The sequence below is a fragment of the Malus domestica genome, chromosome 03 (genome assembly GCF_042453785.1).
Source record: "Malus domestica chromosome 03, GDT2T_hap1".
In the NCBI taxonomy this organism is placed as follows: domain Eukaryota; kingdom Viridiplantae; phylum Streptophyta; class Magnoliopsida; order Rosales; family Rosaceae; genus Malus; species Malus domestica.
This window is the reverse complement of record NC_091663.1, coordinates 21,765,919-21,790,923: the sequence shown is the minus strand read 5'-3', so window position 1 is coordinate 21,790,923 and position 25,005 is coordinate 21,765,919. Positions and strand designations below refer to the sequence as shown.

The following is a 25,005-nucleotide window of genomic DNA, read 5'->3' as shown; positions in this document are numbered from 1 at the left end:
GGGATTTTGGTTTTGATGAATTTGAAACAAACAAACAAGTTATAAAACTAGGCAGATTGTAAGACAAATTTGAGGAATACGATGATGGATGGATTAGTTAGAGGTCCGTTCTTCACACATGACACACTTGTACATGAATCGATTTCCAATTGCTTTTCAATAAACTATGATGCTCAACACCCCAGATTAACCGTGATGCACAAATTAACCCTCAGCTTTTCCTTTACTCATTGAATTGGATGAATGCATGCGACAACCCAAATCATTCTCTAAAAGTCCCCTATATGAATGCATAATAGAGATACAATCAGAGATCATTACGTTCAATGAAAATAATGCATAATAGAGATACAATCAGAGATCATTACGTTCAATGAAAATCATAAGTGTTGACGAGGCAATTATAACTATGAATGCATGGTACAATTGCCAAGAATTCAATTCACTCGATTGTGATAAACAACCTTCACTACTCATGAATATAAACTTGTAACGATTAGGTGAAACTCATTTATATTCTAGCATCTAATTCATGCATGAAAACTAAGTATGCATCCTTAATAAACATACAAGAATCAGTTATGAATAAAATAGATAATTGAATTGCAATCACAACTTATCAAATCACAATTGGAAGAAATCAATTCAAATCTCAAGCATGTTCATGGCTTCAAACTTCCCCCTAACTAAATAGGGGTTTAGCCACTCATAATTGCAACAAAATTAGAAAATAACAAAGTAGACATTGAAAGCAAGAACGGAGTACACCTAAAATGCTCCAAAGTTCCAAGCTTGAAACGTCAAGGACCTTTGTTTTCACCACCTTGTTGTAGCACAAGTGTCTAGGATGTGTATGGATATATGGATGGAATGGATTTGCACGGCTAAGAGATGAAAGTGTATTGATTGGTGAGATGTAGTATGGCTAGATGAATGGATGGAGGTCACGGCAAGGAAATTGTGTTTGTGAATGAAGTTGTGAGATGTGAAATGTAGTGTCTTTGGATGATGATGGAATCCTTTAGGAAGGGGAATGGTGGATGTATTTATAAGCTAGGGAGAGGATAGTGTATGTTGTGGTAATGAGTGGATGTAATGGGTGTAGTGGGTGAGTGTTGTGATAATGAGTGGATGTAATGGGTGTAGTGGGTTGTGGTAATGAGTGGATGTAATGGGTGTAATGGGTTGTGGTAATGAGTGGATGTAATGGGTGTAGTGGGTGAATGTTGTAATGAGTGGATGTAATGGGTGTAGTGGGTTGTGGTAATGAGTGGATGTAATGGGTGTAGTGGGTGAGTGTTTCTAGCCTCTTTTGACTTCAAATTCGTCCATCCATCTTGCTCCATGCATAAGCTATCCAATCTTGGCCAAAAACTGCTCCAAATTGCACTTTCTTGCCAACTTTGCCATTAGGACCTACAAACACATGAAAATAGCTTAAAACACTCTTATAAGCAATAACTAACTAAGTAAGTGCAAGAAAACATGTTAACTAAGTCGCATAAATATGCTCCTATCAGGACTTAAAGAAATTTGGATTGTGATTTGTTTTGGGTGGACCACACACACACACGAGACAAGCACACTCACCCCGTGCTCTCTCTCTCCTCCCTCTCAGTTCACTCTCTCTCCCTCATTTTCGAACTTGTACAGACAAGAGCAAAACCCTTCAAAACTTCACAGATCGATGACAAAAAGCTAATTTCCTTCATCCTTGCAACCTCCTGAATCGATTGGTACTATTTTTAGAACTGGAAACCCTCGAAATCACGTCGAAACTGTAACCCAGTTTGATGTCATTGTTCATGCACACGTGAAATGTTGGTTTTCAGGGAATTCTAAGCCTACAGGGAGCTTAGTGAGGTCCCAAGGAAGCTCAGAGTACTTAGTTTGAAGGTTTTGGACGTCGGGATCGTAGGGTTCGAAGTTGGCCGGTTTTCTTGGATTTTCTCCGGTGACATTTCGTGTGTTTTTTTAGCCTTAAATTAGTACATCGTGATTCTACATGCTTAGGGCTTCATTTTGGTATAAATTGCGTAAAAAATGGTTGAGAATTGACGGAGAATAAGAAGTTTGAAAATTTCCCAGAAACCGGCAACTTTTCCATCGCCGGCGAAACCAGTCCGGCGACTGAAGGTAGGGGATGACACGCGTGGGGGCGCGGGACAGATCCAAATTTTTTTTCTAAAAATACCTCGTCGTCCGGGACGTCGAGTAGGTCACTGTGATATATTCATATACCTAATTTGAGCATCGTATGAGAAGTTATTACATATTGACGGTTATGTGCTTTAAAATAACATTTTTATAGTTGTTTCGCATATAGGTGAGACCTATCACGAGGACGAGCGCATTCAAGGGCGTCACGGGGTTTATGACCCTTCTACTTACCAGTGAGTGGGCAGTTATTTTCTGTTTATACCTATATACTACTGATTTTTCCCAAAAATTGTATTTAAATGAAAGTATGTTTTAAAATGCCATGCATACATAATATATGAAATATATGAATTAGTATTTGATGCATATATGTGAAATGGTGCTGTGGACGCACATGTGAGTATCAGGTGAGTTTTATGTTGTTCATATGGTTTATTGATAATGTGAATTGTGTTGAGAGCTCATAACCTACACCCCTGGTGTTAGTGCTTATATTATTCACCCCGCACCACACGCTCACCTTGGATCCACGTAGGTGCATGTCATACAGATCACTAGAGGTGGTTCCGACATGTCGTACAAACCATTAAAGGTGGTTCCAACTTGTAGGTGACTTTAGATTATTATACAGCTGTTGATGAGAAAAGCACTAGAGCGTATTCTTACACCATTCTTGTCGTACAGACTACTTCAGGTAGTTCCGATTTATGTGCAGAGTAGTGCCGTACAGTTAACAGTGGTGAATCCGGTTGGGTTGGATATTAAGCTATAGAATTAACCGTACAGGACAGCTGCAGGGTCTCCGGTTGATTCCTTATTTCATTTGTTATATTGATGCATCCTTATTATGTTTTGAAGCATAGCATGGCATATTTCTTGAAAAGTGTTAAAGACTTGTGATTTAAGCTAATTGTTGTTATATATGGTTATATATACTATTTTTCTGGGAAAGTATACAGGTTTTACAGCGAGGGGTTAGAAGTGTTATTAATTGAAATACTTTCGAAAAGCTTTTTTTTACTGACCCACTCAATCTTGTTTTGCGCCCCTCCAAGTTCTAGTTAGCAGTGTTGGTGGCTCACGAGGATTCCCACGGCGTTCTGACAGACTACATAAATGTAGGACTCACCTTTGGGTGTTGTAATTTAGTAATGGTCCTACTTGACTGAACTTAGTACTTATGCTCTGAATATATGTGTTTCACACTTAAACTCACTCTAGCATGTTAGTTGGATATTACTGCTAGTAGTTGGTTTTTATTCCTTTGTAATTCTTTTATCAGAGCCTAGGTTTGCAGTCCTGTATAAATTGTTAATGCTCTAATGATCTTTTGGTGTCTTCTATCAGAACTATGCCGCCTCGTAGGGAATCACGTCGTGCTTCTGAGCCTAATTTCCCTAACATAACTCAATTAGGGGAAGCGATGGCCCATGCCTTTCAGAATGCAATCTGTCCTCCTCCTCCTCAAAGAACATCCCTGGAGACTATGTATAATCTGTAATTAGACCGCTTCATGGGTAATGAGGGTCATGAAGGGGCAGAAAAGTGGTTAAACCATATTGAGAAGACCTTTCAGGTGATGCAGAGTCAAGGAAATCTTCCTGCTAGTAGATGGATCGAGACCACTACTTGGTTTTTAGGACGAGAGCCAGCAACTTGGTGGGTAAATTAAACTAAGTTTATGTCACCTGAAGCGGCAACTGATTGAGAAGTATTCAAAGAGGATTTCAAGAAAAGATTTGTTCCCCCGGAGTACATTGATCATAAGAAGCAGGAGTTCACTCAATTGAAGCAAAAGAATATGTCAGCGCATGAGTATTACAGGAAGTTTACAGACTTATCCCGCTATGATCCTGATATAGCTGGTAATCAGGTAGAGATGCTTCGCCGTTTTAAGCTGGGAACTAAGAGGAAATGGCGAACGTTTGCTAGTGCGATTCCTTGCACCACTTACCATGAGTTTTTTGAGATTTTGGTTCGGATGGAGGATTCTGAAAACCTCCCTAGTAATAGTGAGATGAAGATAAGAATGATAATCAGAGGAAAGATGACAGAGGTAAAGGTATCTCCACTTAGGGACCCCGTAAGACACAGAATTTCAAGAGAAGTGGAGCGAGCTCGAGTTCTTCCAGTGGAGGATTTAGTGTCATAGGCCCAAGGAGAGGTGGAAGGGTTACTGGTGGACCCAGGTTTCAGAGACAGAGAGACTTTGGTGGTGCTGGTGGTTTAGGTCCTCCATTGTGTCGCCGTTGTAATTTCAGACATCATGGAGAGTGTAGGAGAAGCGGCGGTGGTTGCTACACTTGTGGACAGTTGGGACATAGAGATGCTCAGTGTCCCCAAAGTCAACAGAGGCCTCAGCAGTCTCCTATGCCACATAAGCGCCGATTCAGCAGAACTTTGGATCAGGCAGTTATGGTCAGGCGGGTCGTGGTGGTGCTTACCACTATCAGGGTGATGTTGCTCCCTATGCTTCTGGACAGTATCAGTATTCCCAGGATCCTTCCATGCCAGCTAGTGGATCTCAGTGGTATCAGAAAGGTCAGCCCTGACAGGGAGAGGTTGCTGCTAGCAGTGCAGGACCGTATAGGCAGTCTAGCCAGATAGGACAGAGACGTACTTCTCAGGGGCTAGGTAATCAAGGTAATAGAGGTCGTGGAGGACGACAACAAGCTCATAGACGTGTTAATCGCATCTCACTGCAAGATGCTCAGAATCATCCGGACTCGATTATGGGTACGTTAAACATCCTTGGTCACTTTGCTAGAGTTTTGATTGATTGTGGTGCTACACATTCTGTGATTTCTCATACATTTGCTCAAATGACACAACCTCACCCTACACCTCTAGGATTTGATTTAGAGTTTGCTATGCCTAGAGGGGACAAATGTTATGTTGATATTGTTTATCCAGGGTGTCCAGTGATGGTAGATGGTGTAGTTATGCCAGCTAATCTTATCCCGTTAGATATTGTGGATTTTGATGTGATTTTAGGGGCAGATTGGTTGCATTATAATCGTGCCCATATAGATTGTTACGGGAAATCAGTTACCTTTCATCGTCCTGGACTACCAGAAGTTACTTTTGTGGGTGAAAGAAGTGGGGTGAGACATGGTGTTATTTCTGCCATGAGAGCAAAAAAGTTGTTATCAAAAGGTTCTCAAGGATACGTAGCACATGTGGTGTTAAATGATGTTTTTCTTAGCAGTGTGGAGGAAGTTGGAGTAGTTAGGCACTATCCTGATGTATTCCCAGATGATTTGCCTGGATTGCCGCCAGATAGAGATGTGGAGTTTTCTATTGATTTGCTTCTAGGTACGGATCCTATATCTTTGACTCCATGTAGAATGGCTCCAGCTGCATTGAGAGAATTGAAAATTTAGTTACAGGAATTAACTGATAAAGGTTTCATTCAACCTAGTACTTCACCTTGGGGAGCTCCGGTGTTGTTTGTAAGAAAGAAAGATGGAACTTTGAGATTATGTATTGATTACAGGCAATTGAATTGGGTAACGATTAAAAACCGTTATCCATTGCCTCGTATCGATGACTTGTTTGATCAGCTTAAAGGTGCATGTGTGTTCTCTAAGATTGATTTGAGATTTGGCTATTATCAGTTGAAGATTAAAGATGAAGATGTACCTAAAATGGCTTTCAGGACCCGTTATGGACATTATGAGTTTTTGGTGATGCCATTTGGATTGACTAATGCACCTGCAGCTTTCATGAGGTTAATGAATGAAGTATTCCAGCAATATCTTGATAGGTTTGTCATTGTTTTTATTGATGATATTCTGGTATACTCTAAGTCGAAAGCAGATCATATTCGACATCTTAACTTGGTATTAAAGAAATTGAGGGAACATCAGTTGTATGCCAAGTTTAGCAAATGCCAGTTTTGGTTGAATCAAGTGGCATTTTTGAGACATGTAGTATTGGCACAAGGAATTCAAGTAGATCCTCAAAAGATAGCAGCAGTGGAGAATTGGGAACAACCACGAACCGTCACTGAGGTACGGAGTTTTCTTGGTCTAGCAGGTTATTATCGACGGTTTGTTCAAGATTTTTCTATGATTGCTTTACCACTAACGAAGTTAACCAGGAATGATGTTAAGTTCGAGTGGGACGAGAATTGTGAGCAAAGTTTACAACAGCTGAAATATTGCCTCACTTATGCTCCAGTATTGGTACTTCCTGACGATAGCGGTAACTTTGAGATTTACAGTGATGCTTCCTTGAATGGTTTGGGATGTGTCTTGATGCAACATAATAGAGTGATCGCCTATGCTTCTCGACAATTGAAGATTCATGAAAGGAATTATCCTACTCACGATCTTGAGTTGGCAGCCATTGTCTTTGCTTTGAAGATTTGGAGGCATTATCTCTATGGTGAGAAATGTAAGATCTTTACGGATCATAAGAGTCTTCAGTATCTTTTTACTCAGCATGATCTTAATCTTCGTCAGCGAAGGTGGATGGAGTTACTAAGTGATTGTGACTGCACTATTGAGTATCATCCAGGTCGTGCAAATGTGGTAGTTGATGTACTGAGTAGGAAACCTCAAGGTTGACTTAATGCTTTATATGCTTGTCGTGTTCCTCTTCTTGCAGATTTGAGAGCTACTGGGGTAAAGTTGGAGATAGAAGAGCAAAGATAAGCTTTTCTTGCTAGTTTCCAAGTCAGGCCAGTTTTGGTCGATCGTGTACTTGAAGCTCAGATGGTTGATGAAGAGATCCAAGAAATGATTCGATTGAGAAATGAAGGGAAAAAGAAAGACCTCAAGATTCGAGAATCAGATGGCATGCTTATGCAGGAGAACAGAATGTATGTGCCGAATAATGAGGAATTAAAGAAAGAAATTTTGGATGAAGCACATTGTTTGGCTTATGCGATGCATCCAGGAGGAACTAAGATGTACCATACCATTCGACCATTTTATTATTGGCCGAGTATGAAAAGGGAAATTGCAGAATATGTAAGTAGGTGTATTGTTTGTCAGCAAGTCAAAGCAGAAAGAAAGAAGCCTTTTGGACGGATGCAACCACTTCCTGTTCCTCAGTGGAAATGGGAAAATATAACTATGGATTTTGTGTATAAGCTTCCACGTACACATAATGGATTTAATGGTGTTTGGGTGGTTGTAGATCAGCTTACCAAGTCAGCACACTTCATTCCAGTGAGGGAAAAGTATCCCCTAAATAAATTGGCTAAGTTGTTCATCACGAAGATTGTGAAGTATCATGGAGTTCCAGTGAATATTATTTATGATCGAGATCCAAGATTTACTTCTAAGTTTGGATAGCTTTTCAGGAAGCTTTTGGTACGAAATTGCTTTACAGTACTGCTTATCATCCTCAAACAGATGGATAATCAGAGAGGACTATTCAGACATTAGAAGATATGTTAAGATCTTCAGTGTTACAATTTGGTGATTCTTGGCATGATCGCCTAGACTTGATGGAATTTGCCTACAATAATAGTTTTCATTCGAGCATTGGTATGTCACCATTTGAGGCACTTTATGGTAGAGCTTGTCGTACGCCATTGTGTTGGTCAGAGGTTGGCGACAGAGTTCTAGAGGGCCCAGAGATTGTGGATGAGACTACTCAAAATGTTCAGGTGATTAAGAATAACCTGAAAGCGGCCCAGGATCGACAAAAGAGTTTAGCAAATAGACATGCCACTGATCGAGTATATGATGTGGGTAATTTGGTATTCTTGAAATTGTCACCTTGGAGAGGTGTAGTGCAGTTTGGAAAGAAAAGCAAGCTAAGTCCTAGGCATATAAGACCTTATGAGATCACTAAAATGATTGGTGAAGTTGCTTACAGATTGGAGTTGCCTCCGGAGTTATCTAAGGTGCATAATGTGTTTCATGTCTCGATGCTTCGACATTATGTTTAAGATCCTTCACATGTGATTCCTCCTCAACCTTTGGAGATTAATCCGGATTTGACGTATGATGTGGAACCAGTGACTATCTTGAATTGGAAAGACAAAGTTCTAAGGAATAAGACAGTGAGCTTGGTAAAAGTATTGTGGAGGAACCACTCAGTGGAAGAAACTACTTGGGAGACAGAAGATCGAATGAGAGAGATGCACCCAAGGTTGTTTTATGAGTATTAGTGGAGTGAGTGTTGTATGAATTTCGAGGACGAAATTCTATAAGGAGGGTATATTGTCACAGCCCGTCCTGAAATTTCATTTATCATGGATGTGAAATGATGGAATTGCCCTTAACGGTTGCTAAGGTATGTGTGACATGTTTATTTGAATATTGCATACTCTCTTAAGTTCTTGGGAAATTTTAAGTGGATTAAAATGGTATACATTTTTGTGTGGTTAGGGACTTAAAGAAATTTGGATTGTGATTTGTTTTGGGTGGACCATACACACACACGGGACAAGCACACTCACCTTGTGCTCTCTCTTTCCTCCCTCTCAGTTCACTCTCTCTCCCTCCCTTTCGAACTTGTACGGACAAGAGCAAAACCCCTCAAAACTTCACAGATCGACGACAAAAAGCTGAGTTCCTTCATCCTTGCTATCTCATGAATCGATTGGTACTATTTTTAGAACTGGAAACCATGAAATCACGTCGAAACCGTTTGATGTCAATGTTCATGCACACGTGAAATGTTGGTTTTCAGGGAATTCTAAGCCTACAGGGAGCTTAGTAAGGTCCCAAGGAAGCTTGGAGTACTTAGTTTGAAGGTTTTGGACGTCGAGATCGTAGGGTTTGAAGTTGGCCGGTTTTCTTGGATTTTCTCCGGTGAGATTTCATGTGTTTTTTAGCCTTAAATTAGTACATCATGATTCTCCATGCTTAGGGCTTCATTTTGGTATAAATTGCGTAAAAAATGGTTGAGAATTGACGGAGAATAAGAAGTTTGAAAATTTCCCAGAAACCGGCAACTTTTCCATCTCCGGTGAAACCAGTCCGGCGACTAGAGGTAGGGGAAGACGCGCGTGGGGGCGCGTGACAGATCCAAAATTTTTTCTAAAAATACCTCGACGTCCGTGACGTCGAGTAGGTCACTGTGATATATTCATATACCCAATTTGAGCATCGTATGAGAAATTATTACATATTATAGGTTATGTGCTTTAAAATAACGTTTTTATAGTTGTTTCGCATATTGGTGAGACCTATCACGAGGATGAGCGCATTCAAGGGCGTCACGGGGGTTACGACCCTTCGACTTACCAGTGAGTGGGCAGTTATTTTCTGTTTATACCTATATACTACCGATTTTTCTCAGAAATTGAATTTAAATGAAAGTACGTTTTAAAATGCCATGCATACATAATATATGAAATATATGAATTAGTATTTGATGCATATATGTGAAATGGTGTTGTGGACGCACAGGTGAGTAGGTGAGTTTTATGTTGTTCATATGGTTTATTGATGATGTGAATTGTGTTGAGAGCTCATAACCTACACCCCTGGTGTTAGTGCTTATATTATTCACCCCGCACCACACGCTCACCTTGGATCCACGTAGGTGCATGTCATACAGATCACTAGAGGTGGTTCCGAAATGTCGTACAAACCATTAAAGGTGGTTCCAACTTGTAAGTGACTTTAGATTATTATACAGCTGTTGATGAGAAAAGCACTAGAGCGTATTCGTACACCATTCTTCTCGTACAGACTACTTCAGGTAGTTCCGATTTATGTGCAGAGTAGTGCCGTATGGGTCACAGTGGTGACTCCAGTTGAGTTGGATATTGAGCTATAGAATTCACCGTATAGGACAGCTGCATGGTCTCCGATTGATTCCTTATTTCATTTGTTATATTGACTTGTGATTTAAGCTAATTGTTGTTATATATGGTTATATATACTATTTTTCTGGGAAAGTATACAGGTTTTACATTGAGGGGTTAGAAGTGTTATTAATTGAAATATTTTCGAAAAGCTTTGTTTTACTGACCCACTCAATCTTGTTTTGCGCCCCTCCAGGTTCGAGTTAGCAGTGTTGGTGGCTCACGAGGATTCGCACGGTGTTCTGACAGACTACATAAATGTAGGACTCACCTTCGGGTGTTGTAATTTAGTAATGGTCCTACTTGACTGCACTTAGTACTTATACTCTGAATATGTGTGTTTCACACTTAAACTCACTATAGCATGTTAGTTGGATATTACTGCTAGTAGTTGATTTTTATTCCTTCGTAATTCTTTTATCTTTTGCTTCCGCATCGCACTTTTGGTCACGTCACTCCCACATGACGGCTAGCACGCCTTAATGCTAGGATCGGGGTGTGTCATTGAGAGTCTATAAATACGAGGATTCAAGACAAAGAAAGGGTCAAGAAAATCATTCACACCCAGATGCTGAAACTTTGAAACTCTAAAACTCTCAATCATCCAAATCTCCAAATTCTTAAATACTTAGAAGCATTCAGAAAGCTCTCTGCGTTCTTCCTCAAACCTTTGAAGAATCATCAAGCACCACCACACGTGCTAGATTTTCAATTACCACAAGCCAAAACCTTGAGACGTGCGTTCATTCGAGATCAAGTCATCACGACCCTTGGATGAATAACAATACATTTTTTCATCTTCAGAGATTGAATTATCGGATCAAGTTTTTAAAGAGATTGTAGCCCTAAACTCATTAATACAATACAATTATTTTGTACACATGTTCTTGTGTCATTTGTTATAGAAAATTCGTGTTTACAAACAATTATTTTATATGTATGTATGTATCTGTGTGTGTATGTACATGTATATGTATGTATGTATGCATCTGTGTGTGCATGTCTATGTATATGTATGTATGTATGTATGTATCTGTGTATGTGTATGTTCATGTGTGTGTATGTATGTATGCATCTGTGTGTGTGTGTGTGTATGTGTATGTCTATGCACATTTATATGTATGTATGTATATGTAGGGTTTAGGGTGTTTGTGTCTAGGTATTTGTGTGTGTGTGTGTATGTGTGTATATGTATGTATGTATCTGTGTGTGTATGTATGTATGTATGTATGCATCTGTGTGTGTATCTATGTATGTATCTATGTATGTATGCATCTGTGTGTGTGTATGTCTATGTATATGTGTATGTATGTATGTATGTATGTATGTATGATATCTATTTATGTATATGTGTGTATGCATTTATATATATATATATATATATATATGTATGTATGTATGTATGTATGTCTCTTTATGTATGTATAGATATGTATGTATGTATAAGTAGTGTGTGTGTGTGTGTGTGTGTGTGTATCTATCTGTATGCATGTGTGTATATGTATATTTAAATATAGGAAAAATTAGTATATGGTCCATAACTACTATATTCTTTGACTGAGACCTTATTACTTTTTTAAATTTTGATCAAAGTCCTTAAAGTTAATGTATTAATGAATTTTTCATGTCAGTTACATAAGTTTTTAAAGGATAAATTAGGTTCTCATCCGTCGTTTCTCCTTATTATTAATTAAAACTTTATTCCTTTTTCATTTTTGATCAAGGTCCCTTGACATTTTTTCATGCCATTATTTGAATAGTAAATTATTTGCAAGTGTTTATGTGACAACCCGTCCCAAATTTTATTATTTTATAAATTTTAAAATGTGTACGAAAATGCCCTAGAGGCGGAAAGTTTTGACTTTCATTGACCAACGTGTTGTGAGACGTACTAAATATTCTCTTAGCGTATTCCTGAAGTACGTTTTGAAAGAGTTCCATTTATTATTTTATATATTTTCATAGGTATTGCTATATTGGGGGGAAAAGAGAGACTGGGCAGAACAACCTAATCGGAGAAGGAGGGAGAAAGTTTCAGGAGGAAAAGGAGGGAAGATGGTGGCGAATGGAGAGAAGAGAGAGGATAGGAGTAGGGGTGGAAAAAATTCCTGAAAATCCTGAACCGAACCGAAAAAATCCCGATCCCAAACCAAAAATTTCCCAAACTGAAATTCCCGAAATTTCGGTACGGGATTCGGGATTGGCTTCTCGATATTTTGGAAATCCCATACCGAATATATAATATTAATTATTATTATTATTATATATATATATATATACATATATATTATTCTTTTATAATTGATGCTAGTAGTTTCTAATTCATGCTCCGCAACCTGGAATGCCCTACACCTTGCATATTTTTCATGTTCTGTTTTATATTCATTTGGATTTTATTATTGTTGCTGCCATGGCTGATGATTTCAGAATGCTTGATTCTTTTATGTCTTAAGTCTTAACAGATTGCAAAAAGGGTTTAATTAATTTGAATTTTGACTCTGATAAAAACAGTCAGGCATGTTAGTTTTAGATTAAATGGTAGTGTGAATGAAATGCATTCCTAGTTCATGAATGTGTTCTTGAATTATATATTTGAACAACAATTCATAATTTCATATTTCAATTTAGGATTCCCAAAAATTTGGTTTGGGATTGGTCTTTAAATTCCCGTCCCGAAAAATTTCGGTTTGGGATTCGGGATACTAGTTTCGGTATGGTATCCTATACCGAACCACCCCTAGATAGGAGGGCCAATCAGAAAGAAAGGAAAGGAGGGAACGGGAGAGAAAAAGGAAAGAGGGGGGAAACCGGGTTTCTCTCGACCCGCGACTCGACTCGTTTCCAGATTGCACCCCGACACCGATTCCGGTGACTTCAAAGTAAATTGATCATCGCCACCACCCTTAAATGACTCTAAGACCCTCCCTCTACCATTTCCACTTCTGAATTTAAGGAAATAGGCTTGGATTCGTGATGATTCTCACCGAGGGGCTCCGAGGACACCACGGTGCCAATTGGCCATTTCTGAAGCTACCACCGTCGACCACCAACATGGGTCGACTCCTCATGAACCTAGGAACAGGTCCTAAGCCCTAGTTAGGGCGGTGGAACACCGGAGGGGGTGGATCGAGACCACCAAATTTATAGGGTTCCGATGGGTTTCAAGACAATTGGAGCTTTTCCAGGTCAAATTGGACTTGGCCACATATATAAGATTTACTCTACTTATTGAGACCTACAATTCTGTAAACTTTGGTAATTTTTAGAAATAGTCGAATGCCACATTTAGGCTAAATTAGATGTTTTCAATTTAGTTTTGATTTTCCTATAACGTAGGTTGATCGGTTGAACCTAAATTCATTACGATACGTTACTTGGTAAAAATGTGAATTGATGATTTGACCGTTGGATCATCACTAAACCTTAATATGTTATAGTACGTAATATTTGAGGACCATAGAAACTTACAGATCGGAAATCCGACATACGGATCTTCCCGAATTGGATTTGTAAGTTTATAAAATAAATGTTAGCCGCCAATTGGTTTTGGGCAATTGACGGAGATCCGACCGTTGGATCATAATGAAATTTTAGTATGTTATTCTAGAAGCATAATGTGTATTTTGGGAGTTGCAGATTGGGAATCTGATATGCGGATCTTCCGGATAAAGTTATACAAGGTTGTAGACCGTACCGTCGATCAAAGATCGACGGTTGACTTGTGGTCCATAGGTCTCAAACTGTTTTAGAATGTCCTTGAGGATGTGCTTTATGTGAATTATGTATTCTATTGATAAGAGTTCTGAGATGTGATTCTATAATTGGTCATAGGCGCCAATCGTTCAGGACACCTTGATGTGCGTGCTAGAAAATCATAGCGTGGACTCCAGGTGAGTGAGTCTTTTAATTTCTATTGTATGTGTGTATATATATATATGTATGTATATATATGTATGTATGTATATATATATATGATTGATAATTCCATAAACGTTTATAAATTAATTATTGCTTACGATTACTGTGAATGTTTTGAAGTAGTTATTGTGAACTACGATTGGCTTGATCCCTGTTTAGGGTACATAGGCAGTCTAACGAGATGTTAGATGTAACCATAGAATAAATGAGACTAAATAATTGAGGCAATAGCCTTGTTTGAGGAATTGAGCAATGTGAAGGAGATTGGTGGAAAATGTGAGATTAAACCTTATGTTTTAGTGTTAAATATTGATTATAAATCAATGTGTGAAGAATCGTAACATTGAAGTGAAAAATAGTTAGTAATGATAGTTAATTAAGCTAGTGTTTAGTTGGGCTTATTACCGATAATTATTTCCGAAGGTAATTAGTTCGAGAGTGGGGCAATACAGCTTATATTCACGTATATGTTTATATGTTTATATGTTTGGAAATATCATGATATGGTTGAATTTCAGATTTACATCCTGGTATATTCACGTATATGTTACTTGCACATAATTAAAGGTGAACGCTCTGAAGTACAAAGGTGAACTCAAGACACCCCGGTAAGTTCAGGTAAGTTATGGTATTAGTTGAAATGATTGAGTTATGGCATGACTACATTTATGTTTTAGGCAACTCTAATATAGTCGAATAGGTTGCCAATGAGTTGTATATGTCATATGAGATTGCTTTAGTTATACGATATATGTGATGAGATGCATTTAGAGCTTATAAACCTGCACCCCGGTGTTAGTGCTCCCACCCATGGCCAGGGCACAATCCTTCACGTGATGTTCACCTCCCGCACCTTACGCTCACCTTGGATCCAAGGTAGATGCACAATCTTATCGTATAGACCACTATAGGTGGTTCCGACTCATAGGTGACCCGTGATTATTCGCACAGTCTTCACGTGATCGTAGCACATGAGCGTATTTATTTACACCCGGTCCTGTCGTACGGACCACTTTAGGTGGTGGTTCCGACTCGTGTGCAGGTATACTTATTGAGCTATGGATAAGTCGTACAGGTCACTGGAAGTGACTTCGACTTACGAGCTAACATATGTGACGAAATGCTAGCATATATGTGATGAGATATGTAATGAGATGCTAGCATATATATGATGAGATATGTAATGAGATGCTAGCATATATGATGAAATATGTTACGAGCTAGCATATGGGATGAAATGCTAGTATATATATGATGAGATATGTAATGAGATGCTAGCATATATGATGAGATATGTTATGAGCTAGCATATATGATGAGATGCTAGCATATATGTGATGAGATATGTGATGAGATGCTAGCATATATATGATGATATATGTAATGAGATGCAAGCATATATGATGAGATATGTTATGAGCTAGCATATGTGATGAGATGCTAGCATATATGTGATGAGGTATGTGATAAGAAGCTAGCATATATATGATGACATATGTAATGAGATGCTAGCATATATGATGAAATATGTTACGAGCTAGCATATGTGATGAGATGCTAGCATATATGATGAAATATGTTACGAGCTAGCATATGTGATGAGATGCTAGCATATATGTGATGAGATATTGATTCAACCGTACATGATAGGTGGATCCAGCTAACATGCCATTTCCTATTGGTTTATTTCACCTGGGTTACTCATTCCTGTTAAGATATTTGATGTAGCATAACCGTAAGACTATTATTTTGGTTATGGTTTTGATTTATAGTCACGCTTGTTATTTTCCGGGATATTAAACAGGTATTACGGCGAGGGACTACTATCTTTGGTAGTTGGAATTGGTTTGTAAAGTTTTATTTCACTCACTTAGATTTTCTATTTTTGTACCCTTCCAGGTTCTAGCAGCAGAGTTCCGTATCGATGAAGATTCATGGCACTTTTCAGCATATATGTCTTTTATGATGGTATAATCATTATCTCACCTTATGATGGTTTAATTAAACAGGTATTACGGCGAGGGACTACTCGTGTACTTAGGCACTTTTAGATTTTAATTTATTCGCATTTTATATATTATCACACTTTATGGCTTCGTCACATTCCAAGTGTCGGCCAACATGGCCCAACTCGGGGTACTAGTGGACATTCTGGGTCGGGGTGTGTCACTTTATATGTCAATTTAGAAAAAAGTATTAATCATTTTCAAATATAATCTTTTTAGTATTTTTTTTTCATATATTTCTATTTATAATTTGTATCTTTTTATTTTTAATTTATACCAATATTCTTTTTATTTTTAATTTGTATCCATAATTTTGAATTTGAATATGTGCCCATATTTTCAATTTAATTTGCACCCATAGTTTTGAATTTTAATATGTACCCATACATTTAATTTAATTTGTACCAATAGTTTTTTTATGAACATACCCATGCTAATTATATGTGTTTACTTAATGTTTTAAAATATATCAATAGTTATTTCTTGCGCTATATTAATAATTACGTTGGTACATTTTTTTTTTCCTAGAACTATATAAAGAACAAATGATACACCCCGACCCGGAATGTCCACTAGGATTTCGAATCGAGCTGTGCTGGCCAACACCTGGAAGGTGACGAAGCCATAAAGTGTGATGATGTGGAAAATTGTGAATAGATTTAAACCTAAGAGTGCCTAAATACTAGAGTGCATTGGTGAGGAGGAATGAACCCACTTCACACGTGATGTTAGAGCATAAGCAAGTACAGAAAAATGATATAAGAATCGTACCCTCGAAATAGTCTCCGATACTAAGAATCGCCGCGAGTCTTTGGTGATAATAAAACTCAGCTAATAATACCTGGAGGGTGAAGACAAGACAAGGGTGAGTGGCCATGTAAGTAAATTACTAATAGGAAACATATAGCACATGTAATCCTCGTTACAACACTTGTATAATTTTTAGAGAAATCATAATGTACCACAACACAACATCTCAACAATAATACCAAATAATCATGCGATTAGTATCTCATAATAGTACACAAGTCGAAGCCACCTCTAGTGACCTATACGATATATTCATATCTCATCACATATTTCATCAATCCTGGCTAGCATGTAAGTCGGAGTCACCTCTAGTGACCTATACGACATATTCATATTTCATCACATATCTCATCAATCATGGCTAGCATATAAGTCGGAGTCACCTCTAGTGACCTATACGACATATTCATATTTCATCACATATCTCATCAATCATGGCTAGCATATAATAGTCGGAGTCACCTCTAGTGACCTATACGATGTATTCATATTTCATCAGTTATGGCTAGCATATAATAGTCGGAGTCACCTCTAGTGACCTATACGACATAATTGATATCTCATCACATCTCTCATCAATTATGGCCAGCATATAATAGTCGGAGTCACCTCTAGTGACCTATATGACATATTGATATCTTATCACATATCTCATCAATCATGGCTAGCATATAATAGTCGGAATCACCTCTAGTAACCTATACGACATATTGATATCTCATTACCTCTCTCATCAATTATGGCTAGCATATAATAGTCGGAGTCACCTCTAGTGACCTATACGACATATTCATATCTCATCACATATCTCATCAATTAACTAATATCGTATACTTACTTGAATTTACCGCAACTTTCCTCAACTTACCTAAACTTACCTGTATGTCCTGCGTACCTTTGCACTTCAGAGCGTTCACAGCAACACAATTATGTATAATGCATCATATACTAATTCATATACGAATTATAAACTTATATGCTTGGCATTCAAGGCATAATCTCATTTAAACATATTTATGGGAAAATATCAAGTGTATACATATATACTTAAAACCAAAAGCCCACACATATTGCTCAGTTCCTTAAACAAGGCTATGGTCTTGGTTATTTAATCTCATTTCTTATATGGCTGCATCTAACGTCTCGTTAGATTGCCTACATACCCTAAACAGGGGTCAAGCCATTCGTAGTTCACAACAATCATTTATAGTAGTACGCATATGGATAGATCACAATGAAAACTAACTCAACCATCTCATAGTATTTTATAACATATAAATATATATATGTCATGGCATAAGTTCTCAATTTTATTTAAAAGCATTTATAGAATTATCAATCATGAAACATAAGATGAGCAAGGAAAGATCCACTCACCTGGAGTCCGTGCTAAAACTTCCTAGCACAACCATCGAGGCGTCACAAACGATTGGCGCCTGTGACCAATTATCAAACCACATCTCAGAATTCTTGTTGATACAATGCATAACTTACATCGCACATAAGTCCACGCAATTCGGTCCATAAGATCTACAAATCAAATCTCTAATCCATAACTTCCAAGGATCCATATTATGCTTCTATAATAAGATACTAAAGTTTCGGAACGATCCAACGGTCGGATCTCCGCCAATTGCCAAAACCAAGTGGCGGTTAACATTTTATTTTACGAACTTACAATTCTAATTCGAGAAGATCCATACATTGGATTCCCAATCCGTAAGTCCCTATATTCCTCAAATATTATGAATAATAATCTATTAAAGTTTGATGACGATCCAACGATCGGATCGTCGATTCATATAACGGCCTATTAACGTATCCTAGAGAATTTTGGGTCTAACTATCAATCTACGTCATTCACTTCTCAAAAATGAATTCAAGACATCACATATAGCCTAAAAATAGCATTGGCGGCCCTTTGGTCCCGCGCCGCCGCACCAGCCGCCACGGGTGGCGGTTGGCCGCCCCGGCTCGCCGAAAAATTCAACTATTTCTAAACATTACCAAAATTTATAGAATTGTAGGTCTCAATGAGTAGAGTAAACTTTATACCTATGACCAAAGCCAATTTGGCTTGGAAACATCTCAATTTCACCAAAATCCGTGCAGACCCTAGAATTTGGTGTGCTTCGATTCGACCTCCAAACTTGTTCCAACGCCTCCACCACTGCTTGGAATTTGTTCCTGGGTTGTAGGGAAGTGTTTTGGTAGTGGTAATTGAATGAAATTGTTTCAGGTTTAGTGGATTTCGAGCAATCCTTCCCGTGGCACCCATGGTGGTTTTTCCACCAAACTTCAACCAAATTCCTTCAAATTTTGGATGGATATGGAAGATGGGAGGTCTAGGGATAATTTCCAGGTGAAGGATGAGTGACTTTCGTCTGAAAAATGGTGGGATTTAGCCAGAATTGGGACCGGGTCGAAACCGGGTTGTTTTGGGCGCACGAGTTGATTGGTTGGGTGCTCATCGCCTCCCTTATTTCCCTCCTGGTTCTTCTCTCCCATTTGTCTCCCTCCCTCTCCTCTTTTCCTGATTGGGCAGTGCCCATCTTTTCTCTCCTTCTCCATTCTGCTACCATCAGGCAGCTTTCCTCTTCTTCCTTTCTTCTTTTTTATTTTTTTTCCCCAATTTTTTTTTTCTAACTCCTCCCTTAGTAAAAATAACAATAACCATAATAAATGAATAGGATAATGAATAACGACCTTTAAAAATTTATAAAATCATAAAATTTGGGACGGGTTGTCACAACAAATTACTCTATTATTGATTTTTAAGCTTGTAACAATATTATTTGGATTTTTTAAAATTTCATCATTTGTGGGATATTGAATGCATAAATCCATGAGTTAAATTCCTTAAATGATGCCAAGGACCTTGATCAAACTATTTAAACAAACAAGGTTACATTCTAACAACTAGGTTAATTAGGGACCGGAACCAAAATGACCATTTTTTAAAAATAGAAATAATAATTAATTTAGGGTTTTAATATAATCATTCATTAATCAAGGGTAGGAGGAGTGGGGAGGGTGCTAGGGTACTTTGCTGAATATACCGTTTTGTTATATTAAAACGTACCCATTTTTAAATATAAAATGTACCGTTCATTCAATATTTTTCTAATGCATTTTTTTAACTTATATGGATACATTATTTTTCGTTAATTTGAAAATGTATCTCAAGTTTATTCCAAAATATTTACTAATGTTACTAGATATAAAATATTTTATTTATATATATATATATATTTTTTTTTTTGGGTTTTGAAGAATGTACCCATGTTTATACACACACACACACACACAATATATTGAAGAGTATATTTATCTTTTAATATTTTTAATGTCACAGCCCGTCCCGAATATTTAATTTCGACGATGTGAAATGACGCTTTTACCCTTGGATGTGAACGTTGTGGTGTGTTATGCTTGTTGTTGGGGGTTCAAACTTGCATTTTTCCCTAATTTTGGAACAAATTAGAAAGGAAATTTTTGTGGTTTTGGTTGGTGACCACGTGGACACACACACACACACAAACTCACCCTCTCTCTCTTCTCTTCCGTGCTCTCTCCCTCGAACTCACTCTCTCTCCTTCCCTCACGTACGGAAGAACACCATACTCACACTTCAAGCATGCATCGACGATATGAAGGTACGATTTGAACTCCTTGCTTGTCCCTAAGTTCATATATGTCATTTTTAGGACTTGAAACCTTGAAAAACCCGAGAAACCATAACCTCCGATTTGAGGTACTATTCATGAAAACATAAAATCTCATGTTTTTGGGGATTTCAAGCTTATAGGTAGCTTAAGGAGGTCCTCACAAGTTTACGAGTGGTTCGTTGGATGATTTTGGACGTCGAAATAGCGAGAACGACGAGTTTTAAGTTTGGTCGGATTATCGAGGCTTTTTCCCGTGGGTTTTCGGTAGTTTCAGGGCTCAACTCAGGTACGGCTTGATTCGTCTTGGTGAGATCTTTAAAATGATTCAAATTTCATTAAGTTTGGTGTTGAAATGAGGGAGAAATAAGGATTTGAAGTTTTTCCAGAAACCGGCAAACAGTCGTCGGTGTCCGGTGACTCGTCAGGGAAGAAGAAGTATATTCCGTCAGTTTTGACGGAATATGCTAATAGCGTAAGGTGACGCCGTTAGTTTTTAGACTGAATATTCCAGAATTTAACGGAATATTTCCTAACGCTGTAACTGCCACCGTCAGTGTGCCAGGCACGTGCTGGCGTGGCGCATCTGGCCATGCCTCGGCCGGCCCTTGGCGGCGCGTGGGTGGTCGAAATTTTTTTCTAAAAATATGGGGATGTTCGCGGAGTTGTGTAGATCATATTGGTATATTCAAACACCCCATTTGAGCATTGTATGAGAAGTTATTAGCTAGTTTTGTCTATGTGCTTGAAATAACGTTTTTATAGTTAATTCACATATAGGTGAGACTTATCCCGAGGACGAGGGCGTTCAAGGGCAACTCGGGGACTACGACCCTTCGACATACCAGTGAGTGGGCTTTTGGTTTTCAGTATATATTTATATACTTGATATTTTCCCAGAAAATACGTTTTAATGGGATTATGCCTTGAATGCCATGCATATAAGTTTATAATTCGTATATCAATTGGTATATGATGCATAATATATAATTGTGGTGCTGTGGACGCTCAGGTAAGCTTAGGTGAGTTATGTTTGGTTATGTGAATTATCAATGATGTGATATGTGATTGAATAACGTTGAGCTCATAAAACTGCACCTAGGGTGATTGTGATTTAGCTAGAGATATGACACATGCCTGTTTATAATGTCACCTCCCACACCATATGCTCATATTTGATCTAATTTACATGCACAGTCTTGTCGTACAGACCTTTACTATGGTTCTGACTCGTAGGTGACTAGCGATTTATCGCCCAGCTATTATGTAAGAGTAGTATCGAGCATAATTATATTACACCCAGTATTGTCGTACAGACCTTTTCATTTGGTTTCGACTCTTGTGCAGTATAGTGTCGTATAGGTCATCGTAGTGACTCTAGCTAGATTGACTTTTGAGTTATGAATTCAGCCGTACAGACTACCACAGAGGTCCAGCTAATATGTCATATTTCTATGAAGTTATTCTCACCTGAATTACTTACTCTGTTATATCTTGGCATGACATACATATGAATATGATTATGTGAAGCATGATTTGAATTGATATATTTACATATATATTTATGTGTATGCTTATATTCTGATTCCGGGAAAAATAATACATGTTTTATAGTGAGGGGTTAGAAATGTTGATAAATGAATTGGTTTTGTAAAACATTTGTTTTTCCCACTCACGTTTTCTATTTTGCGCCCCTCTAGGTTTTAGGTAATCTTGCTGTTGGTGGCCTTGAGGACTTCGGTGGTTCTGACATAATAAAATAATTGTAGGACATCTTATGGTACTGTATAACTAGTACTTATCCTACTGGACTTCACCTAGACTCATTATGCTCTGATTAGGAGTATTTACTTTTGTATCTTACTCCTAACACTTCTTGTTTACTAGTGCACTCTAGTAGTTTCGGTTTTTAATTATTCATATATTTCTTATCGTTATTGCTTCCGCACTGTGCATATGGCTACGTCACCTTCACATGATAGGCAACATGCCTTGATCTCGGTCGGGGTGTGTCAGTTTGGTATCAGAGCCTAGGTTTAGAAATCATATATAATTCATGAATATTCTAATCCTTGTGATGTCTTCTGTCAGAACTATGCCGCCTCGTAGAGAGCCCCGTCACTCAGCTGAGCCCAGTTTCCTCGATATTGTTCAATTAGGGGAAGCTATAGTTACTTCTATTCAGTCTGCGTTCCGTCCTCTTCAGAGGACACCTCTTGAGACTGTGTATAATCTGAAGCTGAACATGAGGGAGCGGAATATGGCTTAATCATATCGAGAAGACCTTTCTTGTGATGCAAAGTCAGGGGAATCTTCCTCTTGATAGGTGGGTCGAGATGACTACCTGGTTTTTGGGAGAGCAGCTTGCATCCTGGTGGAGACAAGAGTCTTACCAATTGACCCCAACGAAGATTGCAGACTGGGGAGTATTTAAAGAGTTGTTTCGGAAAAGGTTCATTCCTCCTAAGTACATTGATCGTAAGAAACAAGAGTTTACCCATTTGAAGCAAGGAAAGATGTCAGCGAATGAGTATTATAGGAAGTTCAATGATTTGTCGCGTTATGATCTAGAGGTTGTTGCTAATCCGGTTGAGATGCTTTGTCGCTTTATGTTGGGTACTAAGAAGAAATGGCGTTCTATAGCGAGATCGACTCCCTGTGCCACGTACTAGGAGTTTTATGAGGTTTTACTACGGATTGAGGATTCAAAGAACATGGCCAATGAAAGTGAGGATGAGGAAGAAAAGAATAGGAACCAGATGCGAGATGATAAAGGAAAAGGGCAAGCATATTAAGGACCTCGTAAGACCCAGAGTTTTAAGAGAAGTGGTGGCAGTTCCAGCTCTTCTAGTCGAGGTTTGAGTTCTAATTTGTAGAGGAGAGGTGGTAGATTTACTGGAAGCCCTAGATTTTAGAGACAGAAAGACTTTGGTGGTTCAGGTGCTCCTTTATGCCGCAGGTGTAATAATAGGCATTTTGGGGAGTGTATGAGAGGCAGCGGTGGATGCTATACTAATGGACAGATGGGTCATAGGGCTGCTTAATGCCCTTAGTATCAGCAGAGACCCTAGCAGCCTTCCTTCCCACCACATATGCCGACCCAGCAAGCTTCAGGATCTAGTGGTTATGCCCAGATTGAACAAGGAGGTGCCTATCATTATCAAGGTGACACCGCTCCTTATACTTCATGGCAGTATCAGTACTCTCAGAACCCTCACTATCAAGGAGGTTCTATGTTTATCAGCCACATTCAGCCAGTGGATCACAGTGGTACCAAGGGGGGCAGCCTCAGCAGGTCGAGATTGCTGCTAACATTGCAGGATCTTCGAGGTAGTCAGGTCAGCCGAGACAGGGACGTGACGTTCATGCTAACAGAGGTCGTGGTGGACGACAGCAGAATTAGGGGCGTAACCATAACATGTCACTGCAAGATGCTCAAAACAATCCTGATTTAATCATGGGTACGTTAAATATTCTTGGTCATTTTGCGAGTACTAATTGATTGTGGTGCTACATATTTTGTTATTTCTCATACATTTGCTCAAGTGACGCAACCTCATCCTACACCTCTAGGATATGATTTACAGTTTTCTATGCCTAGAGGGGATAGATGTTTTGTGGATCGGGTATATCCAGGATGTCCAGTGATGATAGAGGATGTTGTTATGCCAGCTAATCTTATGCCATTGGATATTATGGATTTTGATGTGATTTTGGGCACTAATTGGTTGCACTATAATCGTGCCAAGATAGATTGTTATGGAAAAACAGTCACCTTTCATCGTCCTGGATTACCTGGCCAGCAGGAAGGGTCCTAGTGCCTAGGCGGACTAGGTGGATTTGAGTAAATTTATTATATATTATATAAATAATTATCTTTTTACACTTAAAAAACTATACTTGTATTGAAAATTTGGAAGAGATAAAATTCAAAATAGAAATAATCCTTAAACTAGAAAGAATACAATTAATATTTTATTTTTAACTATTCCAAGTGAGTTCCTTGGCTTGGATAGGACATTTAGTTCATGTTGCTATTCTCAAATTCAGATGTATTGCCACATCCCCAAGGATTAGGTCCATTTTTTACAAGTCAGTGAAATCTTTATGCTCAAAATCCCGATTCAAGTAGTCATTTATTTGGTACTTCCCAAGGAGCAGGAAACAAATTTTATAGGGAACAAAAACTAAAGAATACAATTAATATTTTTTTTTTATGAAAAAAGGTTGTATGGGTTAAATGAATTGTAAGAGAAACAATTTAATATGAAAACATTGAAGGAAATTTTGTGAAAAACATGTTCATTTAAGCAACATCTATAGCATGCAATTAACAATTAAAAGGCGGAATCATGCTTGTATGCACTTAAAAACAAAACATTACCCATTAAATTCAAAGCCTAGTAGATTGGTGAACTTTGACTCAACTTAAAACAACATTTGTTAGTTGAGAAATTATACCTTTGTAGATTCCTCGTTGCATAAGCAAAGGCTAATCACCCAAAGAGAGGGCCTTCATTCCTTGCATCTTAGATCTATGGATTTGGATGGATGAAATGGTTCTCCAAGTTCCCAAAATTGAGAACCTCTAAGTCTCTTCACCAAGGTTAGATTGGAGAAGAAATGAGTGACCTTGGAGTAGTAGGATTGCTAGCTAAACTCTCCAAGGAGG

General features: G+C 38.3%; 1 long non-coding RNA gene across 1 annotated transcript; it reads right to left on the bottom strand.

The window, feature by feature from the left end:
- Nucleotides 1-616: 616 nt before the first annotated feature.
- On the bottom strand, nt 617-19,289 carry LOC139194236 (uncharacterized). Its single transcript, XR_011578995.1, has 4 exons — nt 18,724-19,289; nt 18,046-18,104; nt 16,630-16,699; nt 617-1,416 (listed from the first exon to the last, which is right to left on the bottom strand). It is a non-coding gene; the product is annotated as an uncharacterized lncRNA (long non-coding RNA).
- Nucleotides 19,290-25,005: the final 5,716 nt, after the last annotated feature.